Source organism: Cervus elaphus, chromosome 8, assembly GCF_910594005.1.
Source record: "Cervus elaphus chromosome 8, mCerEla1.1, whole genome shotgun sequence".
Classification (NCBI taxonomy): Eukaryota; Metazoa; Chordata; class Mammalia; order Artiodactyla; family Cervidae; genus Cervus; species Cervus elaphus.
Genome location: NC_057822.1, coordinates 45944229 through 45964314, shown reverse-complemented (window position 1 = coordinate 45964314; position 20086 = coordinate 45944229). Strand labels below are relative to the sequence as shown.

General features: G+C 43.6%; 1 protein-coding gene across 1 annotated transcript in view; it reads right to left on the bottom strand.

Annotated features, from left to right (window-relative positions):
• SATB2 (SATB homeobox 2) overlaps positions 1–5318 on the bottom strand; it is a 212439-nt gene extending 207121 nt beyond the window's left edge. The window contains exon 1 of the mRNA XM_043910475.1: positions 5301–5318. The gene's annotated coding sequence lies outside the window, so the exon portion shown is untranslated. The remainder of the gene's footprint in view (positions 1–5300) is intronic.
• Between the last annotated feature and the right edge of the window lie 14768 nt (positions 5319–20086).

The window sequence follows — 20086 nt, the reverse complement described above, 5'->3', positions numbered from 1 at the left end:
TAGTAACTTCAGGAGCGCCTCTGAACTCGGGGAGCGCGTGTTGGGGCACCTCCCTGCACACACACACGCACCTCCTTCCTTGGCCTCGCATCTTTTCCCTCCACTCTCCTGTCTTCACCCCCACCCCTACCCCCGCCCCACCGCGGCCACACCAGTTAGACGCGCGCGGCAGTCCCTCGGTTTACGGAGCCATCGGTTCAGATGTTTATTCGCACTAATTGCTTATGCAGGGCAATGCTCGTTACCCGGGCCGAACGCTTCCGCCCTGCGCTGGCCGACCCCGCCGGCGGCCGCTCGCCGATCCCACCCGCGAAGCCACGAAGGAACCGGCTTCAGGGAGGCGGCTGTGCCACCCTGCGCCCGGCCAACCGGCGCTGCTCCGGATTCCCGGTAGGGGGAGCAGCCGCAAGCGCTAGGCCTGCTCCGGTCCAGGCCTCAGGTTGGCCCAGCCGCCTGCGACAAAGGGAACGCGGATCGCGTGCGGCCTCCTCACCTGCCCTCCAGGTGTGCGCTGCCCGCAGAGACGGGGCCACAGGGCCAGGCGCGCTGATCCCCGCGCTGTTACACAGCAAAGAACGTAGGCGAGAGCGAAGTATATTCTTTAGATCCAGATATAGTTAAGGAACTTCGTAGGTGACAAGATTACCACCTTTGCCCATATCCAATGAGAAATATATTCATTATATACATTCCACCTCCACCCTCCACCCCCAGTGGTTAAGGACCGCTCTTAGTTCCACAAATTTTGAAACTTATTTAACAATTTTTAGGTGATTTAATCCCTTCTGCTGGGCTTCCCCGATGTCCTCAGCAGTAACGAATTCAACTGCAGTGCAAGAGACTTCAGTTGAATCCCTGGATCGGGAATATGCCCTGGAGAAGGAGATGGCAACCCACTCCAGTATTCTTGACTGGGAAATCCCATGGACAGAGGAACCTGGCTGACTACAGTCCTACAGACTTTGGGATCACAAGAGCGTCGACAAGACTTAGCAACTAGGTAACCTCAATCCCTTCTGTGCTTCTAAGTCCTTTATTTCCAGGAGCTTTAGCTGGGCCCAGCATGAACTAGGAACTCACAGGACGACCGCTGGCTTTGCTGTGGCCCTATCACAACAGACTCTTTCTGACTCCATATGCGTAAGTGTGGGTTTAGAAGCTTTCATCTTAAGGTATGACCATTGTTTAGAGAGCCACCCTAATCCAGGGTCAGGAGGAAAACAGCTGGACTGTGAACCCACAGACCACCCCACCGTGCCTGGGGTGACTCTACAGAGTGCTGAGGGGTGGGAGACTTCCTGGTCAATACTCCCACAGATAAAAGCCTGCAAGCTCTCCTTACACAAAAATCCATCCTTCCCACAGAAACCTCCAATTCAGAAAGACTCTCCTAATGCTGAGTCATCCAAGTCACTCCCACTCCAGGGACTCACAAAAGCAAGAATTTCACACTTGGAAGGAAACATGAAGACCATCTATTCTAACAGTTGTAGTTTACTGATGAGGAACTTGAGCTGAATAAAGGCAAAGTATCACATGAAAGTGAAAGTCCGCTCAGTCATGTAAGTCTCTTTTGTGACCCCATGGACTATAGCTCACCAGGCTCCTCTGCCCATGGGATTCTCCAGTCAATAATACTGAAGGGGTTTGCCATCTCCTTCTCCAGGGGATCTTCCTGACCCAGGGATGGAACCAGAGTCTCCTAAATTGCAGGCAGATTCTTTACCTTCGGAGTCATAAGGGAAAGCCTGAGTGCCCTCACTCCAGTACAGTTTTGATTATGGGGCATTAATATCAATTTTACTGTTGTCATTATCTTTGTAGTTATTATGTTCTCACATATTTTAGGGTTCTTTGTAAGGCATACTCCTTTAATAATATTGTAATAATAACAAAATCTGTACCGTCTGTGTGAAAAGAGTATTGCTGAAAGAGAGGCTGAATTTTAAAAATGAAGTTACACATATAGATTGAAGCATTTGGGAGAAAGACTAAACAAAAGTAGCTGTATTGTTTTATCTCAATTTAAGAACATTGGATATGTGCAAATATATATCTGAATGAACAAAACAGACAAAAATGTGGGATTCTTAGTATTATAAAGGCATTCTTTCAAGTTGTATTGTTTTTCTCCAAAAATCAGAGCTAATTTAATGCATTTAAGTGTTTGCTTATAGATTTTTAAATGTTAAATTCTGGTGTCATTTTTTAGGATCAAGAGGAAAGAATATATACATTTCTAAAATCAGATTTGAAAAAAATAAAAATCTAGTTTCTAAAAAGTTGATTTAGCTACAGTAGGGATATTTCTTGAATGAAATACTATCAGAAAAGCCTAGAAAACATTTTTAACTATTTTTATAATAAGCTGAGATATAAATGATTATCATCATTCTCTCCATAATTACCCTCTTATTAATTTTTGATAAGGTCAACACAAAAATAATTATTTATAAGGACACACCACTATTCCTTTTTTGGATCTGATTCACAAAGGCAAAGAGATACATTATCAAATGGAAATGTCTTGGTCTCTTTCTGTAGCTAATGTCTGATCTTTAGCAAATGGCGCTGTGATGTCATTGAGATGAGTATTGGACAAGGTACCAATTGATTTATTGATCTCCCTTCTTCAAAGCCCTTTGGGAATTGGGGAGAAAAAGGAAAAGCATTGGTTGGCTGAGATGTGCAATACGTATTCTATCATACACATACAAAAATTATGTTTGGCTGATAAAATTGACAATTCAGAAACACTGTTTACAGAAATTCATAATGGAATGACATTGAGGCCACTCAACTCATCCACCTGCTTTACCCCCACCAAGTCATTTTATTTGTCCTTCCAGTTTCAGCCTTTTAAAAGCCAAAAAGCATCAAGTTTTCAGTTAGCCTACATACAACAATGGCAACAAAAAGAGGAGGTTTGCTGAGAAGTAAACAGAAGAGACACGTTTGCTTTCAAACACACAACTCAGTTAGCCCTGCTCTGAGGCCCTGTAAGTTCCATCGTATCCCTGAAGCCTGGCACTTGCTGTGGATCTCACAAGGGGTCTCCATGGTCCGTGGGCTGGAGTAACTTCCTACCTGGGGGGTCTGAGAGCTTCCTGTGGCCTAAACCTGTGATGGTTCACAGCAGACTCATGGCAATAAAGAAAATAAGGCTGCTCTGATTGTCTTTGGTTTTGTAGGAGAGGATTTCAAAGCCAGGCTCCTTTCAGCCTCAATCACTGAACCGGCTTTTGAGGAGAGAGACTTTTAATCCGAGTCCTGTTAAAATTGCCAACTAAATCGCCTGGAGAAACTCTACATTGTAACATCTGCCTAGGAATTACCACACACAACAGTATCTACAGCAAAGCTGAAAATATATGAATAAAAACAAACCTCAGACTTCCTCTCCCTTGGCTCTCCATATGGGTGAGCTGCATTGAATAACAGGGAAGATTTACTATAATGCATCCTAAACACAACTGCATGCTAGCAACTTTGTTCTTCCTGTTCCCTCCCCTACTCCAAGAAGAATTGAACCCCTTTGCCTTCCAGAGCTCTCTATTCATTTAGCGCAATCCTCTGGGTTTAGCACCGTGGTGTGGGAAATCCCTGCTCACTAAGGTAAGCCCACTTTTCTCCAACTGTGTCTGCAGCAGTGGTGGCAGGCTGTGGTGAAGAAAGTGTCTCTCTCTCACCCCCCAGCAGAGGAGGGTGCTTCCAGAACAGTTGATTCATTTTACCCTGGTGGTGCCCCTTCCTGCTTCCTTGAGGCTGGACTCTAGGTATGCTTTCCTCCAAGAGAAATTGGAGATGCCTGTGAAGAAGAATCTGGAATACTGCCTGCCCCTCTCTCCTCACCCAGAAGACTCGTGGTGAACGAGATGTTGGGTAGGGAGTATGATGAAAAGGAAAGGCAAACTCTGACCTCTCTCTCTCACTCAGCGCGAGCACAGAGCTGGTACGGGAACAAGTCTCTCTTTAAAAAGATTAAATGTATTTAAACAATAGTTTCCACCTTCCTGTAATAGTAACTTTAATGACTATGAAAAATTCTTAAAGTTAATGTAAATACTGGGGGAAATGAAGCATTACATTTCAAAATTTTAAACCTATATGTACATCAATCCCGCCATTCCCACTTAACTGGCAATGTAAGCCTGGGGAGATTAACCTACCTCTCAGAGCCTCATTTTTCATATCTGTCAAATGGACATGATACTAATGGCTATCTCATAACACTGAGAGAGTTAAATGGAATACTCCATCTAAGTTGCTTGAAAGTTTTTGGAACATAGCGAAAACATTGAAAATGTTCACTCTGTTATTATGGTGTGGGAATTTCTAATCCAGTCTTTCTCTTTTAATTCATACTGAAAAGTTATTGATGGTGCATGCATAAGGAGTTGAAAGCTAGATCACATTGTTCTCTTAGATTCATTTTTTTTTTAAGACAGAATAACACAAAGGCCTTTATATCACTGAGTCACCAGTGAGATTTTTCTGACTTGTATGTAGCCTCTGTTTTGTATTCTTCTTCCAGCTACACTGGAGGCTCCTCATCCAGGCAAGATAGGCAGAGATTAGCAGCACTATCTGCCGAGAGATCAGTTCAGAGAACTATGTTCAGGCAGGTAGAACTTTTCATCATATGACCCCAGAGATGTGACATTATATTGGTTTAGGATATAGAAAAAGAAATGTAAGATTCTTTGATTCTTGCTACAAGAGCACAGGGTGTCATACCCTACTAAGCCCTAGGCTTAGTCTGAGGGCTTTCCCTGGTGGCTCAGATAGTAAAGAATCCATCTGCAATGCTGGGGACGCAGGTTCCATCCCTGCGTCGAGAAGATCCCCTGGAGAAGGGAATGGCAACCCACTCCAGTATCCTTGCCTGAAGAATTCATGGACAGAGGAGCCTGATGGGCTACAGTCCTTGGGGGTCACAAAGAGTCAGACTCAACTTGAGCAGACTTTCAGGCTTACTCTGAGAAGCATCTCTCTTGCCCTGTACATTAAATTAACCCAGGCTACTGGTATTGTCTGTTTGCTGTAGGCAAATAAAATATTGCCATTTTCCTCCTTATTACAGTCATCTGATTTTCAGGAAGAAAATGGTTGTTCCTTGCTGGGTTAGGCAGTATTCTCCATCCAGTTTCTAAACTCCTATTCTATCCTCAATGTGGTCAGGTTTTTCTCTAACTTGTGTTCTGTTAGCCACGCTGAGACCACCAGCACCCCAGCAGGGGGCAGTGGCAAAGCAGAGCACTCAGGAGCAGCAACACCAGATCAGAATTCTCTTCACTCACCTGGACCACCAGGCGCAAGACCGCTGGGGCCGTGCTTGAAGCCTCAGAGGAGCAGCCTCTCCAGTCGTTTGCAGAAGCAGAGCAGAGTGTAGGACCACCCTCTGTCCTGTAGCTTCTTGTCTCGTTGCCTGAGGATTTCTCAGAGTCCACACACTAAGCCAGATCAGCTTGTGGCAAGTTGATTAGACACCTGGCCTACCATTGCCTTTGATTTCAGATGTGGGTGTGAAAAGGCAGAGTCGTGAGGCCCAGGACGAGGCTTTTGGGAGGAAAACACCCAAGACGCTGTTCTGTATGGTTCTCTCTGTGATTCAATGTTTGGTCCTTTGTGAGCTCTGCCTAGATATTTACATCAGTTTGAAACATTCATACAATAAAATTTCAATGACCTTCCAGACGGTGTTCACTCCCACAAACCAAACACAAATTGATTGCTTTTTACCAATCAATTCTCTACTGCAGCTTAAGGGAAGACACCACTAACGCACTGGGAACCCTTATTCCGAGATGAAAACCCTCAGGCTGCTTGGGGTGGGTTGGGTTATTATAAACTAAAGCCCAACTATGGAGCCTGAAGTAGTGACTCTCCAGTCTTTCCCTCCCCTTCTGCATAACAGCCATTTGTTTTTATTGCTTCCATATTATTTGTATTTTCAGTCCTGCAGAAAAGAGAAGGAGAAGCAAAAGGGAATGGATTTGGATAATAGCCACCAAACTGGATTGGCTGAAAGGTTCAGGCCTCTGCTGACATTGGGGTCTTTGAAACACAGGACTCAGAACCACTTCAATTCAAAAAATATACTGAGAAGCTACTGGTTTCTACATTCCATGCTCAGCTATCTCTACATCAAGGAATCAATGAAACAACTTCAAAAATAAGAGCTATGAATGGGTTTTTTTTTTTTTTTGAGCTATGAATGTTAATAGGCAGTTTACATGCATTATCTCATTTAATCCTTAAAATAATACTGTGAATAGGTACTGTTATCATTCACTTCTCATTTTCAAAAGTGAATTCAGAGAAGTGACATAATTGGCACAAGGTCACACTGCTTATGGAGCTTCCCAGGTGGCACTGGTGATAAAGAACCCACTTCCCAATGCAGGGGGCAGAAGTGTCATGGGTTCGATTCCTGGGTCGGGAAGATCCCTTGGAGGAAGGCATGGCAATCCACTCCAGTATACTTGCCTAGAAAATGCCATGGACAGAGGAGCCTGGAGAGCTACAGTCCATAAGTTTGCAAAGAGTTGAACATGACTGAAGTGACTTAGCATGCACACACACTGCCAAGAGTGGTGTTTAATGAAGAGATCTGCACTGCTTAGACTTTCTATCTGGTTCTGTCATCATCAGCCTAACAGTGAAAAGTCACAGGTGAGATTTTATGCAGGTGACTTTTTTTTTTTAAGGGCATCATTTACCAATCATTGGAAACGGTGTGTTCAAGCCAGGAAATGCCCCAGGCATGTTTAAAAATACATTCTGTGCATCGAACTGAGTCTAAGACCAACTGTTAATAGAAGCCCACCGTGCTTGACCATGCAGTGATGGGCAAAACACACAGGTATGCAAACAGGTTTTATAGCCCCATGGACACTGAAAAAAGTTCCTGTTTTTGAGGGGCAATTGCAGAAGAGTAGCCTATTTGGACATGACTGAGCATCCTAAAGGAGATCAGTCCTGGGTGTTCATTGGAAGGACTGATGCTGGAGCTGAAACTCCAGTACTTTGGCCCCCTCATGCGAAGAGTTGACTCATTGGAAAAGACCCTCATGCTGGGAGGGATTGGGGGCAGGAGGAGAAGGGGACGACAGAGGATGAGATGGCTGGATGGCGTCACCAACTCAATGGACGCAAGTTTAGGTAAACTCCGGGAGTTGGTGATGGACAGGGAGGCCTGACGTGCTGCAGTTAATGGGGTCGCAGAGTCGGACACGGCTGAGCGACTGAACTGAACTGAGCAACTAAACACGGCACAGCAGAGCCTGCTTGGAAATCCAGGCTTAGAGGGCTTGTGCTCACTGACAGCATTTAGAGCCTGCCTCTTGGAGAGCAATGGGGTACCTCAGATGCTGCTGGAATTGGGACAAATGAATGGAGGTGTCCACCACAGCCCACCACCTGCAGGGTCAGGAACTGAGTGTAGACAGTGGAGTTCCCAACTTGTGACGGATCTCATCGGGGCAGTGGTCAGAAGAGCCAACAGGAGTCACGTGGAGCGTGAGTGGCTGGCAAGTCAGGGCAAAGGTGATGTCTTTCAAGGCCACACCGTCGCCTGTTACTGATACCCCAAATCCCCCCATTAGCTTTTTACTTCTTTGTATTCCTGATTACCATCCCTATGAAATCCTCCTTCAAATATTTTGTGGGAAGTGGTCTGACACATGTTAAATCACTTAGCTAAGGTGAATAAAGTTCTCAAAATATAATTATCAATGGATTACCTATTATGTATTTAGAATTATGCCAGAGGGTGAGAGGAAGGCAAGGAATTTACAAGAGTTCACCCTTGTACTCAAAGAACTTGGAATTCACTTAGGAGACAAGATTCATGCAGGTATAAGTGTTGGCATCAACTGTATCATCAGTTTTCTATGGAACATGATAATGACATAAATAAAATGTCAGAGAAGTGATACATATGTTTTAGAATTAAAATAGCCCAGGAAGGGGAAATTTTAACTAGGTCTGGAAAGATGGCTAAAACTTGAGTGGGCTGAGAAGACAGGGTATGACAAGAACAGAAGCCTTGTGCCATGAGGAAAGTATAGCAGCCTAGATTTGAAGAATCGAGAGAAAGTATGTTTGATCACTAGGGTAGGACTATCTGTGGAGGCCTCAAATAGTGCCCCAAAGGATACAGACTTGATGAAGAAGAAATGAGAGTCACAATGGCGTCCAGCTGCCCCCTCCCAACTTTTTAAGCATTTAAAACACATTGTCTTTTCGTTGTTATAGTAATCATACAAGTTTATTGTAGAGGCTTTTAAAAGTACGTATAAGAAGCACTCCAGCTCTAAAAATAAAAAGAAGAAGAGAGAGAGAAATATAAAAGAACACTAATAACTCCACGAGGTAAATTCTAAGGTAAAGAAGGCTCATCGTGAAAAGGATTTTGGAGAACTATCATGGCAACAATATGCAGGATGGCTTTGAGGAACAAGCAGCAAGTAGCAAAGAGACAGGTTAAACAGGATAACAAGGCTGGTCACAAAATTGCAAGGGCCAAGCCGAGAGCAGTAGGAAGGAAAGCCTGAATCTGAGAGACCTTCCGGAGGAGGTCACCAGCAGGCATTCTTCTGATAACCCAGATGGCAGAGCAAATTCTCCGAGCCTATCTGAGTCTCAGCCGCAGGGCATCGCCTCTGGAACGTCGCCTGATTTTCCCATCCCAATCATTTTCTTCTAGAGCATCTCACAAACTGGCCTGATGCTGGTTAGATGGGGTTCTCTAGGCAAGAATACTGGAGTGGGTTGCCATGTCCTTCTCCAGGGGATCTTTCCGACCCAGGGATCTAACCCACATCTCCTGCACTGCAGGCCGATTCTTTACCACTTATCCACCGGGGAAGCCCAACAAGAGTGTGTGTTAGTGGTTCAGTCATGTCCAGCTCTTTGTGACCCCATGGACTGTAGCCCACCAAACTCCTCCATCCATGGGATTCTCCAGGCAAGAATACTGGAGTGGGTTGCCATTTCCTTTTCCGGGGGATCTTCCCCACTCAGGGATCGAACCTGGGGTCTCCTGCATTGCAGGCAGATTCTTTACCGTCTAAGCCACCAGGGAAGTCCCAAAGTAAATCAAGAGGATACTAAAATTCTAGAAACTATTATCTGCTTGTGAGATATACTGGAAACTATTTTCCAGCACTTCAGAAAAATTTTCATGGATTCAGGCTCTTGGACTGGCCTCCAGAAGCCTTCTCCAGACTGAGCAGATATAGATGATCTCTGGGTCAACCAGGTACTGATGGACATCCCGTTCCTGGAAGGGAATGAAATCCCTAAATGGTCCAAGCAGCATCTGTATTTCATGATGCAGCGCAGTACTTCCTTGTCCGTTCTCTGCTGCTCCAAAAGGAGCACCACTTGCTTCACGACTTTCCCACTCCTTTTCCAGCTCTGTTTTACATTAGCAATCCTCTATCACTCTTTCTAGAACCACCAGCAACGCTGCCCCTAAGTAACTTTTGAATCACACGCACAGAATCTAAAGAAGAGAATTTTCTAGGTTCTTCTGTGAAAAGTGGGGCAGCAGAAATATCAGCATTTGTATTAACAGCAATTTCTGAGGCTATAACAATAAGGACCTTGTGAAATTTTTCAGATTTTCATCTAATACTGCTCTTTTGTTTTTCTGTCACCTGGCTGAAGCCTAAATTTCCCAGATTCCTTTGCCACTAGGTGAGACCATACGACTAAATTTGGAGCATTTAAGTGAGGGAAGGAAAGAAACCAGTGGTTACCAGTGTGGAGACGGCATGGAGGAGGAGCAAGAAAGGGGTAGGGAATTAGCAGTTACAAACTACTATGTATAAAATAGATAAACAATAAGGATATACCGCACGGCACAGGAATTACAGCCACTGCTGCTGCTGCTAAGTCACTTCAGTCGTGTCCGACTCTGTGCGACCCCATAGAGGGCAGCCCACCAGGCTCCCCTTTGATAATTTTTAGTGATACATGAACTGTAAAAAAAACCCGAATCACTGTGCTGTGCACTTGAAGCTAAAAAATATTATAAATCAACTATAATTTAAAAATAATAAATAAGAGAAATGGGTGCTACTCATGATTTTAATTTTGAAAACCTCAGGCATGTGCCTGAGAAAATATAAGAACTGGAGCAGTCACTTTGAAGCTAAAGGTGAGATTCAAATGCTGAGGATGGCAGACTGCACTATCAGTCTTATATTGCCTATATCTGAACTGGTACATAAAAGAGAAATGAACTGTTATTCTGCTTAAGACACTCTGTGAAGGCATGTTTTTGTATTACCAGCTATGCTGAGTCGCTCCAGTCGTGTCCGACTCTTCGGACCCCATGGACTGTACCCCGCCAGGATCCTCTGTCCATGGGATTTTTCAGGCAAGGATACTGGAGTGGATTGCTATTCCCTTCTCCAGGGGATCTTCCTGACCCAGGGATCAAATCTGTGTCTCCTGCATGGCAGGTGGGTTCTTTACTGCTGAGGCACTGGGGGAAGCCCTTTTATCAGCTGACCTAAATGTGCTGCCGTTCATGGGGTCGCAGAGTCGGACATGACTGAACGACTACACTGAACCGAAGCCGAGATGCCAAGATAGTTTTCCCCTGTATTGTATGTAAGGGAACTAAGTCAAACAACTTCTTTAATATTTTTCAAACAATCTTCCATGAAGCTATCACAGCAGAACTTATAAGTAGGAAACTATACAAGCATGCCAAAAACTTAGGAGGACGGGGGCAGACTGCTTCATACAGAGGAATTCTGCCTGGAAGTCAGGAAAATTGAACTGAATAATATCAGTTACCTTTTATTGAATGTTTGCAATTAACATAATACTATATATATACTATATAGTATACTACGTACATATACTATGTAAATATTTCACACCTATTATCTCATTTGATACTTTTGAGGTAGTTTTTTTTTAAATCTCATCTTTTAATCTCAGATGAGGAACATAAGATCAGAAATTATATAACTTGCCCAAATTACAGAACAAACAATTGTCAGAGCCCAGATTGTGCAATGATTTGTGAGTATCTAGACAAGTAGCTGAAACTATTTTCCCAATATGGAGTATGTCAGTGATCACGGTGATCTCTAAAAATATCACAAAGGTGCAGTCAAAACATTTCCAGATCACACCACACCCACCAGGTGAGACCTGACCACCACTTATATCATCATCGTGATCATCGTCACCACAAATCATCATCATCTTCATCACTCTGCTGGACAGGAAGCTCTCATAACCATTGTTTCCTGAAGCTTCCTCCTCTTCCAGAGTCCACCCTGGCAAAGCAGATGGTCGTCCGCCCCCGCCCCCCATCTCACCCTGAAGTGGTAAGCTCTCAGCACCCTCTGCTGGGCTCTGCCTGCAGCTCAGAAGCTCTCTCCATTGAGGGACCAGCTGGGCCTTTCGGAGAGCTACGAGGGAGGTCGCCTGAGGGAATTAAACGGAGGCAGTGACTTCAAAGGCATTCCTGCTGAGTGGAAGGCGGTGCTCCAATTAGGCTCCTTCTCTGGCTCCCCAAATGGCATTGTTCCAAATCTTGCTGTGCAGACCCTGTAAATTACTTTCCTGATCTTTAAGGGGGCAGAACTGCTTGAATTCAGGAAGCTGTCGACCACTTATGCCCTGGCCCACTCAGTGATCCTCTACACACCAGGAGAAGCCACTAAAGATCAGAACCCAAGGTTTCCGGTGAGATCATCCATGATATCCTCCCAATTCTGTCACTTAACAGCTTTCAAATGCTGGTCAAGGCAACCTTTTTTTGTGGGTTTTTTTTTTTTTTTTTTGGTTTCTTAGCTATAGCATATGGATAAAAATCTATACATGCCTCGCCTGCCTCACAAGATGTTGTGACAATAAAAAGTGATAATTTGCTGAAAAGGACATCGAAAACTGTAAACCACGATGAAAAATCCAGTTATTGCTGCTTTGATATCAATGTCTATGCACTGATCCACAAAGTCAGACTAGGAAAACAGTAAAATGAGTTCTTGCAGTTAAAATGTATTATCAGGAAATTTTAAATCAGCCAAATCAGTAGAATTATTGGCCTTCCCAAGCTTGACTGGGATATTGAGCTCGTTACTAACATGTCAGCAACCTACAATGTCGAACCTGGGATCAGAAAATGCAAAGATCACCCCAGAAACTAATCCCAAGCCAAATCTTAGAACCATAAGGATGTGCCCCTCTTCCCTACACTCTTCCTCTGCCACAGGAGTCAGCATAAGGGAAAGCAGCCAACTGATTTAAAGACACTGAGATAGGGAAGGATGATGGGAGTCCCTGTGTGCTTAGCCAGGCTGCCCAACAGACCTACACTCCTACCTTGAGGCCACCCTTTCCCCCCAGTGACATTTCTGCCTTTGCAGCCTCATTCCACTGGCACCTCTGCCTATGCCCTGGATTTCAGCGCCCTCTAGGGTGGGATCTTTCTTCCTACCACTAGAGCAATGCTGTCCAATAAGACATGTGTGTGCATGCTAAGTCACTTCAGTCATGTCTGGCTCTTTGCAACCCTATGGACTGTAGCCCTCCAGGCTTCTCTGTCCCAGGGATTCTCCAGGCAAGAATACTGGAGTGGGTTGTCAGGCTCTCCTCCATGGAACAGAGATATAATGCCATATACATAACTTAAAATTTTCTAGTAGCCATTGTTAAAATTTTTTAAAAACAAGTAGCATTAATTTTAATAATAGGTTTTATTTAGCCAATATATCCATTTTTTAAATTTCAATATGTAATGAATATAAAAAATTACTAGTGAGATATTTTGTTTTTTTTCCTTGATAAATCTTTGAAAACTAGTGTGTATTTTAAATTTACAGCACATTCCAACTTGGACCAGAATTCCAAGGGCCCGAGAGCAGTGTGGCTGGTGGCTGCTGGGTTGGATCGTATAGCACTTAAGTGCATCCTCCAATGCTATTTCATTTTCTATATCCTCAAAGCCAAATTTCTAAGACTTCCAAAGGGCTAATGAGATAACCTGACAGAAATAGCCTGTGACTTAATGGTAATGTGTGTGTGTGTTAGTCACTCAGTTGTGTCCAACTTTTTATGACCCTAAGGATTGTACCCCGCCAGGCTCCTCTGTCCATTGAATTTTCCAGGAAATAATACTGAAGTGGGTTGCCTTTCCCCTTCTCCAGCGGATCTTCCCAACCCAGGGATTGAACCAGGTTCTCCCATCTTGCAGGCAGATTCTTTACCATCTGAGCCACCAGGGAAATGCTCTGAGCCATCAGGGACACTCTTGTTAACTGTAATAAGAGGAAACTATAAGCATCCAGCCTCTCTACTCTTCCTTTTCCCTTAATAACCGCTACACACCACACACACACATCCCTACACATTCTTGATGCAGGCAGGTTCCTGTCTCTCCTCTTGATAATGTAGGTATTTGAATGGGAACAGTGGCTTAATCTCCGCTCCGCCGCCCCCCCGCCCAAGTGGTATTAAGGTGAAAATTTCAGGTCAAGTTGTGGGGAGACAGTTGCAGACATGCTGGAAGTATGGGAAGCCCTTGGAAGACTCCTCAGAGCAAAAGATTGAAGAACTCACCTACTTTCTTCTGAGTGTGATGGCCAAGACAAGGAATAACTGAGGGTTCTGGAAATTTCAGGACAGCAGAGTTGGTGAATGTAATCACCTCCAGTATGTCTTGATTCTCAGTTTAGTTCAACAAGCATGTGTTGAATACTTATCAAGTATCCTGCTAAGCAGTGGAAACTCTGAAAATAGGACCATCTCTTCCTCATCTCCGTATGGTCAATGTCTCAATTGGCAAGTTTATACAATTTCAGCCAAAAGCAAAAGACATTTGATGTTTTCATTTTCCTGTGTGGCTTTACTTCAGATAACTAAACATTTGGGAGGCTTTCTCAAACATGAAATTCATTAGTGGACCCTTCACGCTTGTGTGTGGCGCTCTCTTGAGTGTGTGTGGGAAGGAATTCCAGGGTGAAGACCACAACTCTGCTTCCATTGTTTAACAAGGGAGGGAGCCGAGGTCACCAGATTGTGAATGCATCTATAGAGAGTTTTATAATCAGGTCACTTTCCTGGGGAGAAGGATGTGGAGAGTATCAGGGGGGAATAGTTGGGCGATTAATAGAATTTCAACAGATCTTAGTTCACTACATCTTTAAAGACCCCAGAACTCCAGACTGGGCTTTAGAAAAGGAGTAAGGGAAAAAGAGGAAAGGGAGGCCATCAACAATCTCCAGCAGGGGACTAGAGTCCACTAGGGTTTTATAGTCCAGGTGGCCAAAGGGAATGTTTGTATTCTTACACATGCATCTTGAGCTTTCAAAGCATGCCAAACTCCATGGGTCATTTTGTAAATTACAAAGTCACCAGCTTAAAAAACAGCATAATTTAGCCAGGTCAGTCTACAGGGCATCTTACATCATAGTACTTACTATGTAATCTATTGCAGAGAAACTTGAATAGGAAATCTTCCTGACCCAGGACATTTCTCAGGGAATCACAAACTGGAACATCCTTGGAAAACAGAAACGTCTGGTCATCACATATGCAGTCCACGTGAATAGTGCTCAGTCAGGAATGGATTGGCCTCCAGAGATTCCTTTGTAAGTCCACTGTTGAAATCCCCAAAGCATTTTCCCATAGAAATATTATAACTGATAAGGTCCCCAGCTTATCCTGCAAGGACTGTTTATCTCACAGTGCTGCTGAGATGTGATACTTTAATGATGAAAAATAGTAAGTTGCAATGTCACCGCCACACTAGGAATTAAGCACTAGAGGAAAATAAATTCATTGAAAAAGAACTTGATATTCAGAATAAAAGCTGAGGTCAGAGAGAGATCCCAACTATCACCTGCCTCTTCATCCCCACGGCAGAGAGTGTGTGACCCAGAGGTCCTGCTTAGCCACCTACCCAGTGCTTGGGACTAGCCCCTCCAGGACCTCACTGCTTTTCATCTCCTCCCCTCCTTGCCAGAAGAATTCTCCCCAGTGTTTGACATCTAATAAATGCACATCCTTCCCTAATACTGACCCTCCTGGAGAAGGAGCTCTCTTCTCAATCTGCTATCCAAGTTAAACTTGCCTCCTTCCTAAAGAGGAACACAAAGGAATCCTTTTGGAAAGACCCTCCAAACCAGGAAAGAGAAAAAAGGAAATCTTGATGATATGTTCTGGATTATTGTCTTCCCTGAATATGGGAAGGACAAGCCAAGCAGGTGCTGTTCCCTCAAGCTAAGGAGTAGAGGTCAGGGCAAGAATTCAGGAGAATACCAGGTTGCTCAATAAGGAAACATTTATGAATATTAAATGAAATAGCAATGAAGTTGACATATGCTACATTTTATAATTATTTAATAAATCTATATTAACTTCAGTGTTCTATTTTTCTTTTCATGTGTCCAAGCAAACAGTTTTTTTCAGATCTCCAATTTCAGTAGGCCCCAGAAAAGCTAGACAGCCCTAAGAATTGTGCCTGGAGCCCAGCGTTCCTATTCTTCTGGAATACTGCACAAGTATCAGAGTTTTGGGTTTGTCCCTGGGTTGATGTTAGCGTCAGTAAGGATCCTGTTGTGATATAACTGACATTACAATTTCAGGAAATTTTTCTGTTTTAGTACATCTTGAAGCACTTAATAAGATGGAATAGAAAAACTGGCAGCCTCCAGCAAAATTAAAATGAAATATCTTTAGGATGGTCAACCAATTCTGCTTCCAGGGGTCCACATTAGAGAAACATTTGCAAACATGTACAAAATAGAGTGTGCAAAGATATTCACTGTAGCACTATTTAAAAATCTTGCAAAATTGGAAGTAACCCAAGTATCCATGAGAAGGGCAAAGAGTCGATGACAAATATACACGTCTCTGCCATGGAATACTATTCAGCAGTTTGAAAAGAAAGAAGTAGATTTATATTTACTGATATGAAAATCTTTGAAGACAAGTATATAAGTGAAAAAAGTTTTCAAAATAATTTGAGCCCTAAGAGAACATACGGAACTATATATTGTTTCTATATGTATGTATGTATGTGTGTATATACATGTGTGTGTGTGTGTGTGTGTGTATGTATGTGTGTGTGTGAAATAAAGGACTGTAAAGAGACAAATCTTACTCTTAGGAGGGGAATGCACTTCTTTTCTTTTTCGAGGGGTTGCTGTGAAAGGAACTCTCAAGTCTTAGCGTACTGCTGCGTTGTTTGCATTTTTTATAAATATGTGAAAGTGTTCATGTATTAGCTGTGTAACTTCAGAATCACATAAAATAATAACGAAAGTTCAGTGACATTATATATGTAGTTTGGGTGAGTCGAGGCTTGAGTTTTAGTCTTACCCCTTTGGGACTTGGCATGTCTGAGCCTGTCTTGCTGGGCAGAATTGATGGGAATCTATTTTCTAGCTGAAGAGGCACCTGGGAGAGGTTTGTCTCAAGAGGAGAGAGGCAGGCACACCTGTGTTACCTAACCCCCAAGGCTCAGGGGTGGAGGGAGGGGCAGCTGTGAGTCCAGCACGACAGAGTTTGCTGTGGGACCGAGGCAGCTGGGCTCCCAGGAGCTGACCACGTGGCCGCAAATGGCTCCCCGGGGGCTTGAAGAGGAAGAACCCTGGGCAGATGGGACCCGTGGCTAGTTCTCTTCTTACTCTCCAGACTTGAGTTTCCTTCTGGTTTCCTTACAGGGATAAAGTCATCAAACCGCCCAAGTTTAAAATTCTGCCAGGCTGTTTCTCCTTTTCCAGTGTTCCCCATATCTAGGTCACCAGCCCCCTCCATGTCCCATCCATCACCTTCTCTCCATTCCCCTCTAGATGATTGCTGTGCCTGACACTACCCACCACACAGAGGCCAGTAAGCTTTCTGAAGCACTAACGATGATGTCTGAGTTTCCCAGGTGGCGCAGTGGTAAAGAACCCGTCTGTCGGTGCAGGAGACGGAAGAGAAGCGGGTTCTGTTGGTCTAGAAGAACCCCTAGAGGAGGGCGTGGAAACTCACTCCAGTATTCTTGTCTGGAGAATCCCATGGACAGAGGAATCTGGTGGGCTACAGACCATGGGATCACAGAGTCATACACGACTGAGCACTTATGCACGCACGATGATGATTTAACCTTCCTCAAATCCAATGGCTCTTGCAAGCTCCTTGCGAAGTCATTTCTGTCTCTGAGCTGATCAACTCACCTCTGCTACTCTCCTCTCTCATGGCCCTCTGCAGCATGTTTGCATGTCCTATTTTCCAGGTACAACAAAATGATGAGCATCCCCACCCCCCCCCATGTTCTGCTTTTACAGCCAGGCCTTGGCATCCACTATTTCTTTCTTCTGCTTGAAATGTCCTCTGCAGACTTTGCCATCTGGTGAACCCTTACTCATCCTTCAAAATCCAGGTAAAAAAAAACTCTGACTCTTCTCCCCCTAAGCAGCCAGGGACCCAGTCCTTTGTGTTCCCCAAACACTTTGCCCACACATCTGTCACAGCATGATCACATCATGTGACCACGGCTGTCTTCATGCTTCCCTTCCAATACAGATCAGAGCTTCATCAGGGTAGGTTTTCATTCATGTAAGCATTCATTCAACAGATGTCTATTAAGTGTTTTCTATGTGGCAGGCACTGTTTTAGGTATTCAGATGATAGCAGTTAAGACGGACAAAGCTCTTGGAATTTCATTTGTGGGGAGGAAAAACAACAATAAAAATAAATATTTCATGTGAAGGGCTAGGAAGACAAAAAAAAATTAAGGGTAAGGGGAGAGAGTGAGGAGTTGAGGGTGTCTTCTGTTTTTGCTATGATATTTTGGGTCAGGAAAGGCCTCTCTGAGGAAGTGACATTTGAGGAGAGACTCAGATCAAGTGAATGTTGGGGGGCAGGGCAAGGGAAGGAGGATTCCAAGCAGAAGAAACAGCTAGTGAAAAGGACCTGAACTGAATGTGAACTATGTGTGTTCAAAGCATAATGGGGTGGAATGAGCTGAGCTCAGTTCAGTCGCTCAGTCATGTCCGACTCTTTGTGATCCCACGAATCGCATCACGCCAAGCCTCCCTGTCCATCACCAACTACCAGAGTCCACCCAAACCCATGTCCATCGAGTCAGTGATGCCATCCAGCCATCTCATCCTCTGTTGTCCCCTTCTCCTCTTGCCCCCAAGCCTTCCCAGCGTTAGGGCCTTTTCCAATGAGTCAACTCTTTGCATGAGGTGGCCAAAGTATTGGAGTTTCAGCTTCAGTATCAGTCCTTCCAATGAACACCCAGGACTGATGAACTAGGAGCAAAGTATAAAAGATGAAGAGAGAGACAGAAGTCTTGAAGCCCATGGTTAGGAGTTGGGATTTCATTCTGAGTGCTGTTGGGGTGTCCGAGTGTTGTTTTCTGATTTCATTTTTAAGAAAGACATCTTGGCTGCTGTGTGGAGAATAGGTAATATTGGGGGCTGGGGGAGAAGAAAGAACAATTAGGATGATCCTGCTATAGTCCATGGAAGAGAAGGTGGTGCCTTGAACTAAGAAGGCAACACAGGAGAAAGTAGGAGGCATTGAACATGTTAGGAATAATAGATTCTATAGCAGTTACCAAGAACTTTGAAAAGGCAAGTCAAAGGGAAGTTTAGCCTTTTGGTCTCAGCAACTGAGTAATAGGAAATGAATTATCTTATTTCTTTTCATACGTCCTCCTCATATGGTGCTTAATATACAGCAGGTTGTCAAGGAATTTCTGTTGAAATTTGGTCTGTGACTATAAGATGTCATGACTTGCATCTCAGCAGTGCTACTAACTTAGTCAATCATCTAGCATTTTTATGCATGCTCTTATCTTGCTATGGAATCTTATGTCAGAAATCTGGGGCTAGGACCTGCCCTTCACTGATGGTGCTCATGTTCTGAGTGCTAAGCTCTGTGTGTGTGTGTGTGCGCATGAGCACGTGCATTTGTATGCACACATGTGTTATTTCCACAGAGAATGTGGCCGGAAGAAAAGTCAATCTTAGCTTCAGTTGTAAATGGTATTTGATTTCCTTACAGGATCCCTGTGTTTTGAAAAGTACTTAATAAAAGGGTGATGAAGTAGGCATGGAAAGCATTCAGCAGAGCCTCTGAATGACAGATCAGCCAGCTGCACCCCCCGACCCCCATCTTTCTCTCATTCTCTGTCTCACACACATACACATACACTCAAGTTCCTTTGGGCATTATGCCAACTGAATGCTTTACATGCCTTCAGCTAAACTTGTGTAAGATTCTCTGTCATGTCACATACAAAACTAAGTGCTAAATGACTAAAAAAGAAACAACAATAATCTGAAAAAATAATTTTCCGAATTTTGCCTTGAAGTTAATCTACTCTTCCTCACCAAAAATCAATTTTATTGCTGCCTTTCTGTGGCAGTTCCTGCTTGAAGAAAGAGTGCTGTTTGATGTAATGATGTCCTTCTGCATTGGGATCAAGGAGTAAAACAAGAAATTGGGGATTCTTAAGAAATTCTGGGTCTAAGCATAGGTCTGAAACAGTGAAGACCCTAGGACTGTAAGTACATGCATTTATACATGTTTCTGCTAAATGGGGTATACGTGATACATTATTTCTGAAAATGTTGAGCTCTGTGAAATTGTACTCAAAACAACACAGCTTGTGGATAAAATATAACGGGCAAAAACCACTCAAAATCTCTGAAACTTGGCAATTAGAGCACAACCTAAATAAATAACTAGCATAATTTAAAATGAATATACTAGTTCAATTTAAAAAGATGAAGATTACTAATAAAAAGTGTTATAGTTAATGTGGAATCTAAATTTTTTTAAAAAGTCAAATAATTTTGACGAAAGGGGATCAAGGTAGATACAAGATGGTTACAATTTTTTTTGCTGTTCCTCTCATTGAGAAGCAAAGTCTAGTTCTCTCTCCTGGAGTCTGAGCTGGCCCTAGTGACTTGCTTGACCCATAGAATGCTGCAAAAGTGATGTCCTTGTACTTCTGAGGTTAGACACTAAGAAAGCTTGGCGATCCTACTGTGGACTTTGGAAATGCTGCTGCTGGGAGAAGTCAACTGCTCTATAAGAAATGCAACCT